The sequence below is a fragment of the Eriocheir sinensis genome, chromosome 36 (genome assembly GCF_024679095.1).
Source record: "Eriocheir sinensis breed Jianghai 21 chromosome 36, ASM2467909v1, whole genome shotgun sequence".
In the NCBI taxonomy this organism is placed as follows: Eukaryota; Metazoa; Arthropoda; class Malacostraca; order Decapoda; family Varunidae; genus Eriocheir; species Eriocheir sinensis.
The window spans coordinates 4,929,471-4,939,260 of NC_066544.1; positions in this window are offsets into that span (position 1 = coordinate 4,929,471).

Here is a 9,790-nt window from a genome sequence, read left to right on the forward strand (position 1 = left end):
TCTCTCTCTCTCTCTCTCTCTCTCTCTCTCTCGTCTAGTACGTTTGTGTGGAAGGATGGAGAAGGAAGAAGAGGAGGAGAGAGGCAGGGGAAGAGGAAGGGAAGGAAAATATGGATGAGGAGCACGGAGAAGGAATGAGAGGAGGAGGAGGAGGAGGAGGAGGAAGACTGTCGTTACTGCCTCCCTTCCAGAAGCGATGATGATCAGATAATGGAACGAGAGGCGATAAAGATGAGGTGGATAAAAGGAAGGAGGGAAGGAAGGAAGGAGGGAGGGAGTGAGGGGGGAGGGAGGGAGAGAAGACATGGAGGAGGAAAAGGAAGAAGGGAGGTGTGATGTTGAAGAGATTTATAGAAGTGTGTGTCTGTCTGTGTGCGTGTGTATGTCTGTATGTGCGTGTGTATGTCTGTGTGTGTGTGTGTGTGTGTGTGTGTGTGTGTGTGTGTGTGTGTGTGTTAGATACGGTAGAATGTTTATAGAAATCTGTATATATATTTAGCTTGAAGAGCAGACAAGTTTGGCAAGAAGGTAAATATATATAAACACATATGTATTTATAGTGTGTGTGTGTTTGTGAGAGAGAGAGAGAGAGAGAGAGAGAGAGAGAGAGAGAGAGAGAGAGAGAGACTGGAACGGTTTTATAATTGAGAAAACTGCTGTATTTTTTTTCATTGCGACACAACTGATACAACACACACACACACACACACACACACACACACACACACACGTCACACGCTAAGCAGCCTACAGGATTTTTTTTCATTCTTTTTGTAAATTGGAGAACGAGTTGAGACAGAGTTGCTGGTGGGGATTGGGGAGTGCCGGTGATTTTGGTGGTGATGGTGGTGGTGGTGGCGGTGGTGGCTGTGGTGATTGGGATGGGGATGGTGGTGGTGGTGGTGGCTGTGGTGATTGGGGGGTGGTGGTGGATAGTGGGGATGGTTGGGGGGGGGGGGGGACGTGAGGGGGCTCAGCAAGGAATCGACAAAAATTACAGTGCCAAGCGCGGCAAAAACTCGTTTGGTCCACCAGAGACGCAAGAGGAACAGGAATGATGTTAATGAGTGAAAAAAAATAATAAAACTTGTTTGATTACCTGAAACATTGACTGACACACACACACACACACACACACACACACACACACCATCCCTGTTGTGTGTGTGTGTGTGTGTGTGCTCAAATTATAAGAGACAAAAGAAAACTCGTGTCGTATTTGGCACTGAAACCAAAACAAAAAAACGAAAAAAAGAAAAATACACTTGAATATACTACTTAAGTGGGTGGTGGTGAGGGCGGGTGACTTTGGCTGGGTGTTTGGGGGTGAAGGCGATGGTGGGGGAGAGAGAGGAAGAGGGGAGAAGGGGGAGGGAGAAGTATATGTGCGGGGTTGGAGGAGGGAGAGAGGAAGAAACGAAGGGTAAATGTTAATACACACACACGTTAAGAAGAAAAAAAAAAGAATAACGTGGGTGGTTAGCGAAGGCGTGTGCATAAGTAAGCAGGTAAGGAGGAAGGTAAGGAAGGCAGGTAGGTAGGTGGGTAGATAGATAGGTGGGTGAGTAGGTAGGGGTCAGGAGCAGAGGTGAGGAGGTGGAGGGGGTAAGTAAGGGAGGGAGGGAAGGAGAGAGGAAGAAAAAATGGTGTTTGAAAAGGAACAAAATGAGGAAAAGGGTTAGACAAGTACTGGGGAGAGAGAGAGAGAGAGAGAGAGAGAGAGAGGTGTTGAAGAATGAAGAGCAAAAAAAGAGGTAAAGGATTATAGTACTGAGAGAGAGAGAGAGAGAGAGAGAGAGAGAGAGGAAGAAGGAGAAAAAAGGTGTTCAAATATGAAGAGGAAAATAGAGAAAAATGGTTATAGCAGTACTAGATATGAGAGAGAGAGAGAGAGAAATGTGTCGTGCTACAATCTCATAACATCCACAGAAATTGCCGGTTCGTCTGCTCACTGAATCGGCTGTGGAGGGGGGGAGGGAGGAGGTGGAAAGGGGGGGGGGAGAAGGGGAAAGGGGAGGGAGGACTTTTGTCTTGTCGCAGGAAAGGGAAGGGGAGGGAAAGGGGGTGGCGGTGACAGTGGAAGGGGGGGCGGGTATGGGGGGCGAGGGGGGGCATGATAATGGTGGTTGAGGTGTTGGTAGTTATGATGGTGGTGGTGGTGGTGGTGGTGACGAAGGGAGTCTCCTATTGTGACGAGGCTCAGGGAACGCCAATTATGTGACCCCTCATAAACCTACGTAAGAAAGGGAAAGGGGAAGGAAAGAGGATTGGTGGGGAGGGGGTGGTGGTGGTGGTGATGAGGGTGGTGACAGAGAAAGGGGTGTAGGGGTGAGTTATTGCCGTCTGGAGGTGATTGGAGGGGGAAAGAGGGAGAGGGGAAGGTGAGAAGAAGGGAATGGAGACAGGGGAAATGATGGAAGGAGGAATGGAGAGGTTAGTAATGGTGGGAAAGGGGTAAGGAAGGGAGGGAGGAGTGGGGAAGGGGGGAAAGAAGGGGGAAGGGGGGAGAGTAATGGAGGGAGGGGGTAAGGGGAGAGAATGGTGTGGGCGGCATAAGGTAAGTCTGTTTTTCTGTTTATTTATATATTTGTCGATCATTTTGTTAGTGTTTGTTTTGTTGCTTCCGCGTTCGTGCCGTGTGTGTGTGTGTCTGTGTGTGTGTGTGTGTGTGTGTGTGTGTGAAGTAAAAGAGACAGACAGACAGACACGGCTAAACAAGGAGAAGAGAGAAAGAAAAAAAAAACATGAGCAGGGAGTGAGTGAGTGAGTTGAGTGTTAAAGGACATGTGTGTGGGGGGGTGTATGTATGCTTGTGTGTGTGTGTGTGTGTGTGTGTGTGTGTGTGTGTGTGTGTGTGTGTGTGTGTGTGTGTGTGTGTGTCCTCCTGTCCCCTCACCCGTGAAGGCTACAGGTAAGGCTGCGATGTTGCCAAATGTTTAATTAATCGTGATCGGTACCACCACCACCACCCACCACCACCCACCACCTCCACCACCGCCTCCTTCTCCTCCTCCTCGTGGCCGTAAAACCCACTCATGAATTAAATGTTCCGGGTCCCCGCCTTGTCATCACGCCCCTCTCCGATTTAAATGGCTTCTTGTCGTCCTCTACCTTGCGATCACCTTCCCCCCGAGAGCCGGCCCCGGATATTATGTGATAAGGACGATGAAATGCGTACATGTACACCCTGACACGGGAGGGGAGGAGGAGGGGGAGGGAGAAGTGGTGTTGATGGACGGGTTGTAGGTAAAAGTGGAGGAGGAGGAGGAAGAGGAAGAGGAGAGTGTATTAGAGGGAGGTGTTAGGAAAGGGTTTGTTTAGGGGAGGAAGGATGAAAGGGAAGGAAGGGGGTAGGTGGATCACACACACACACACACACACACACACACACATGACCTCTAATTTTTCCCTTTCCCTCATCCTTCTTGTCTTCTTCCCCTTCCTCCTCCTCCTTTTCCCTTTCGTTAGTGTATGAAGGAAAAATTGTCCGCTTTAGGCTTGAGTGGTGCAGGGTGGAGGAAAAGACAGTTAAGAGGGAAGGAGTTTAGTGGAAAGGAGAAAGGGAATTACAAGGAGGAAAGAAGGCTCAAGGAGACGGGAAGGGAAGGTAGGGAGAGGGGAAGGAACATGGGAAGGAAGGATGTCTGTTGTATGTCTGGACAGCAAGAGAGGTCCTTTGTCGCTCCCTTCTCTCTATGTATACCTCCCTCCCTTCCTTCCTCTCTTTCCTGACTTCCTTCCGCCCGACCTTCTTTAATTTACCTTCCTTCTCTCCCTTCTCTTCTAACTTCTCTAAATATCTTTGTCGCTTCCTTCCCTTCTCCCTATGTATACCTCCCTTCCTTCCTTTCTTACCTAACTTCCTTCCGGCCGACCTTCCTTAATTTTCCTTCCTTCTCTCCCTTCTCTTCTAACTTCTCTAAATATCTTTGTCGCTTCCTTCCCTTCTCCCTATGTATACCTCTCTCCCTTCCTCTATATCCTAACTTCATTCAACCTCCAGCTTCCTTAATTTACTATCCTTCTCTCCTTTTCTCTTCTAACTTTTATAAATATTTTCATTTGGTCACTTTCCATCATTTCCTTAATTTATTCTTTCCTTTATTCTTTGTTAGTTTGTTTTCTCCTGTTGCATTTTTATTTGATTTTCTTTTGTATTTGTGTCGTATTGTTAAAATGTTACTCCTCTTTGACCAGTTTTTCTTATATATATTTACGAATCTTCTTTTTTTTGTATGTCTCTCTTACTATTTATTCTCGGATCTCTTCATTCAATCTTTTCCAACATTATTCTCTTCCTCATTTCTCCTCTTCCCGCACATTATTGATTCACTCCTTCCGGTTTCCTTACTTTCCTTTATCATTATTAAACATATTATTTGAATTATTACGTCATCCTCCTTGCATCTTAACCTTTTCTCATTATTATTCGTATCACCATCCTCATTACCATTGCCAGACATGACTTCTCTTCACATATGTTCCCCTAAATGAAGATATCGCTCGTGGCAGGGAGGAGGAAGAGGAGGAGGGAAGAGGAGGAGGATTGGACGGCACTGCGTTATTATAGAGGCGTTGCGTCACTTCGGAGGAATTTGTTGCCTTCCTCTTCCTCCTCCTCCTCCTCCTCCTCCTCCTCCTCACAAGGTTATTCTATGGTTGATCACTATAGTTTGGTATTTGCCGCCAATTTGTTCTAGATTACTCCTCTCTCTCTCTCTCTCTCTCTCTCTCTCTCTCTCTCTCTCTCTCTCTCTCTCTCTCTCTCTCTCTCTCTCTCTCTCTCTCTCTCTCTCTCTCTCTCTCTCTCTCTCTCTCTCTCTCTCTCTCTCTCTCTCTCTCTCTCTCTCTCTCTCAGTCAACATTTTGTCAACATTATATTGGAAGTGAGGGCGTGTTTGTGGGTAAGAGAGACCTGGCTTTCCACACCTCTTGAAGCATCCACACCTTCGTCCCTGACAACCCCATACACACACACACACACACACACACACACACACACACACACACACAGAGTCCACACCCTCTCTCATCTTCTCACTCTCCTCCTCCTCCTCCTCCTCCTCCTCCTCCTCCTCCTCCTCTTCTCCCCTTCCGAGGACGCTTTCGAGGGTTATCTGGAGGTTCAGTCCTCACGTAAACTAGATTAAAGGGATGGCTGAGTGCGAGGAGGAGGAGGAGGAGGAGGAGGGGCAGGGGTGAATGGGAGAATGATAGGAAGAGCAAAGGGAGGAGGGAGAGGAGGAAGAGGAGGAAGAAGAGGCGGGGGAAGATATGGGTGATTAGTAAGAGGGCGAGAGTGGAAAGTAACAATAAGATTATGACTCGTAACACCACCGCAGTTACTATTGATCCCTTGCTTACTACTACTACTACTACTACTACTACTACTACTACTACTACTACTACTACTACTGCTACTACTACGACCACCACCACGACTCACCACTACCACTACCATTACTACTACCACCACCACCACCACCACCACTACTACTACTACTACTACTACTACTACTACTACTACCACCACCACCACTCTCATCACCATCATCACCACGACCAGCAGCCTCCAAAAGTAGTTAATGATCTGTGACGACTCTTCTGGAGACATTGAGCCCCCCCCCCCCCACTCCTCCTCCTCCTCCTCCTCCTCCTCCTCCTCCTCCTCCGTTACCCTTACATTCCCTATTGTTTTCGTCCCTTTTACAGTTCCTGGTTCCTCCTCCTCCTCCTTTTCTCTCCTCATCCCTCCCTCCCCTTCCCTCCTCTTCCCTCCTCTCTCTATTTGGTCCTCTTCCTCATTCTCCCTCCACAGTTTTCGCCTCTCCCTCTTCTTCATCTCACACCCCATACTCTCCCTCCCTCTTTCCCTTATTCCCCTCTTCCTCCTTTTCTCTCTTCCTTTCCCTCTTCCTTCTTCATCTCCACGGCGTTAATGAGAGCGCTCGGTCGTAGGTGGTAGTTTGACATCCGTTTGGCTGGCCCTCTCCTTCTCCTTCTCCTCTTCATCCTCCTCCTCTCTTTGTTTCTCCTTTTGCTTCTTCCGTCTTCTTGCTCTACTTTTATATCCTCTCAATCTGTAGTCGTTTTTCTGTTCTACTTGTCACTCGTAATTTAGATACAAGGAATAAAAGGAAAGGATTTAAAGTATATATTATCTCCTCTGTCTTCTCATCTTTATTCTTCTTTATTCTCTTCTCATCTCTTCTCTTCTCTCTCTTCTCTCCTCGCTCTAATTGAAAGGGAACGGAATGAGGGGACCGAGAATAAAAGGACAGGAAGAAGAGGAGGAGGAGGAGGAGAGGAGGAGGAGGAGGAGGAGGAAATGGCCAAGAAAATGGATTCGGCTGAGACAGTTTCTTCTGTTTTGGCGTGATGAATGTCTGATTCTGCGACGCCTATTGCCCAGACCCCCCCCCCTCCCCTCCTTCCCACTCCGACCCCCCCCCCCACCCGGCCATACATCTCCCGCGTGTCTCTGTGTGTGTGTGTGTGTGTGTGTGTGTGTGTGTGTGTGTGTGTGTGTACCTTGTTGATGATGCCGCAGCTCCTGTACACGAAAATCGAATGTGTGTGTGTGTGTGTGTGTGTGTGTGTGTGTGTGTGTGTGTGTGTGTGTGTGCATTGATGGCGTAACAAAACGAAACGCCATGTAAACCGTTTTTTGTGCCTATTCTTTTTTTTTCTTTTTTTTCTATTACCTTATAATCAGGTCACGACGTTCTCCCTCCCTCCCTCCCTCCCTCCCTCCTTTCCTCCCTTCCATCACTCCCATTTCCTCCTCATCGGCTCCTTCATCTCTCCACCGAGCATTTATTTTTCTTCCTTTTCCTCCTTCATTTTTTCCCTCTCTTCAAGGCACATTTGTTCTCCGACTCTCGCCTCCATCCATCATCTTCACGCCCTCTTCCTGCCTCCTCCTCCTCCTCCTCCTCCTCCTCTTTCTCTCATTTTTTATTCTCCTTTGTTCCCATCTGTTATATATTATTTCTTTCTTTCTTTTTATTTTTACCTTGATCAGTTCATTCGGTTGACTTTTTTTCCTTTCTCCCGTTTTAATGTCTTAGAATCTTGTATTTGGTGTATTTGTTATTATTTCCTGCGTTTGCTTATTCTATTTCTCAACTTCTTTTTGTTTCGCTCTATTCGTCGTGTTTGGTATTTCTGGTGTCGGCTTTTTTTCCTTTTCCCGTCTTGGGCGTGTCAAGTTTGGGACTCCCGGACTTGTTTTACCTTTAATTAAATTGGATTGCACGGAGAGCTTCACGTTTTTGCTGCCCCGGCCACCTCGCTGCGCCGTCCCCATTATTTTGTAGGTATTTACTTTTACCGCTCCTGCTCCTGCTGCTGCCATTACCACCGCCATGGTTAGAGACACCCTCGCTGCTGTTACTGCTGCTGGCCCTGTTACTATTACAACAATTACTGCTAAGGGCAAAGCTGCTCCTGCTGGTTCTACTGCTCCTAAAAGTACTACAACAATTACTGCTTCTGTCACTGCCTCTACTGCTGCACCTGCTGCTGTTTTGTTGTTGTTTATTGTGCTGCTGCTGCTGTTACTGTTGATAATTTTATTGATATTATTGCTGTTGCTGCTGTTACTACTACTACTACTACTACTACTACTACTACTACTACTACTACTACTGCTACTACTTCTACTGCTACTACTACTGCTACTACTATTACTGCTCCTCCTCCTCCTCCTACTACTACTACTACTACTACTATTACTACCACTGCTACTGCTATTACTGCTACTGCTACTCCTCTTCCTCCTCCTCCTCCTCCTACTACTACTACTACTACTACTACTACTACTACTACTACTACTACTACCACTGCTACTACTATTACTGCTACTGCTACTCCTCTTCCTCCTCCTCCTCCTCCTACTACTACTACTACTACTACTACTACTACTACTATTACTACTACTCCTACTACTACTACCATAACTGATCTTACTCAAGCCATCACATAGCTATAATGATATTTTAACCTAACGGAAACTTTCACCAAGTGCCTCTTATCAACAACACAACAGTCCTCGAGGCAGCGTCACCACCACGACCAAAACCATCACTGCGACCTATCATGACCTATTGTAACCACTGACATTAATAATTCAAAACCACAGTCACAGCCATCCGACCACTTCCACTACCAACACCGCTACCAACACCGCTACCAACACAACCACCACCACCACCACCATCATCACCACCACCGCCACCACAATCACAACAAATACTGCTCAGGAAATCACCGCAATTACACTGTGAACTACCTGCCTCCCATGACTATTGTACTGCCTATTACTGCAACTAAAACTACTACTATCACTATTATAACATATACTACTACTACTACTACTACTACTACTACTACTACTACTACCATTACTACGACTACGACTAATAAGCTCAGCATGAACGGCCTCGCCTCAGCTCACTGTACCCCATATACTTTGTACCGTCTTGCCTCAATTACTGTTTGGACCCTTCTTCGCACACACACACACACACACACACACACACACACACACACACGGGAAGGCCACACCCTCCTCTCCCTCTCACTTCTTACCTCGCTACTTCTCTTCCTCCTCCTCCTCCTCCTCCTCTTCCTGCTCCTTTTTGACGTCTGTCGTGGTGTGGTCAGCTAGCTGTTTCCTCCCTCCTCCCCATCCCCCTTTCCTCCTCCTCCTCCTCCTCCTCCTCCTTCTCCTCCTCCTTCTCCTCCTCCTCCTCCTCTTCCTCCCACTCCTCCAGGCAAACCCAACTGTTGCCTCGACTAAGTTACGACAGCAGTAAAAACACAGGTGACTCGAGGACACCTGCCTCGCGGACACGCCCGTGACCTGGCGATTGCACGGTGTTCTTCCTGATGAGCGGGGACACGCGGGACATACCTGGCGGCGGCCTCAACGGGACTCTGCTTGTGCTGCTTTCTCCCTATTATTACCTGTCTGGCTGGCTGTGGCTGACCGGCTGACTGGATGGCTGTCTGGATGGCTGGATTGGCTGGACGGATGACTGTTTGGCTGTCTGGATGGATGATTTGCTGACTGGATGACTGTCTGGATGGCTGGATTGGTGACTAGCTGGACGGGTGACTGTTTGGCTGTCTGGTTGGATGGATTCCTTACTGGATGCCTGGCTTAGTGGATGACTGGATGTTTGATTGAATATATTGCTAAGTGGGTGGATAGCTTACTAGATGGATGATTTACTGACTGGATGGCTGAGTGGATAGCTGACTGACTGACTTTTTGACTGATTGACTGATTTACTGGCTGAATGGCTAACTGGATGGCTGACTATGTGGCTGACTGATTTGATGACTGACTGGATGGATTGTTGACTGGCTTCCTGGCTGACTAAATGGCTGACTGTCTGATTGTCTTTATGGCTGGAAGACTTTGTTTGTTTGTATGACTCTCCTACCCGTTTGTCTGTCTGTATTCATGTCTGTGTTTGTCTGTATATAGAGGTGACTGCCAATCTGTCTCTGTGTGTCTTTGTGTGTGTCTGCCTGTCTGTCTGAACGGATGGCTGTCTCTCTGGCTGTCTCGTCGTCTGTTTTTCTTGGTAAATGGCTGTGTGTGTTTTGTTCCTTGTGGTTTCCTTGTTTGTTTTTTTGTGACCGTGCTTTTTTTATTTTTAGGGCTGTATTGCTTCCGTGTGTCGCCTGTTTCTGTGTGTTTCTCTCTCTCTCTCTCTCTCTCTCTCTCTCTCTCTCTCTCTCTCTCTCTCTCTCTCTCTCTCTCTCTCTCTCTCTCTCT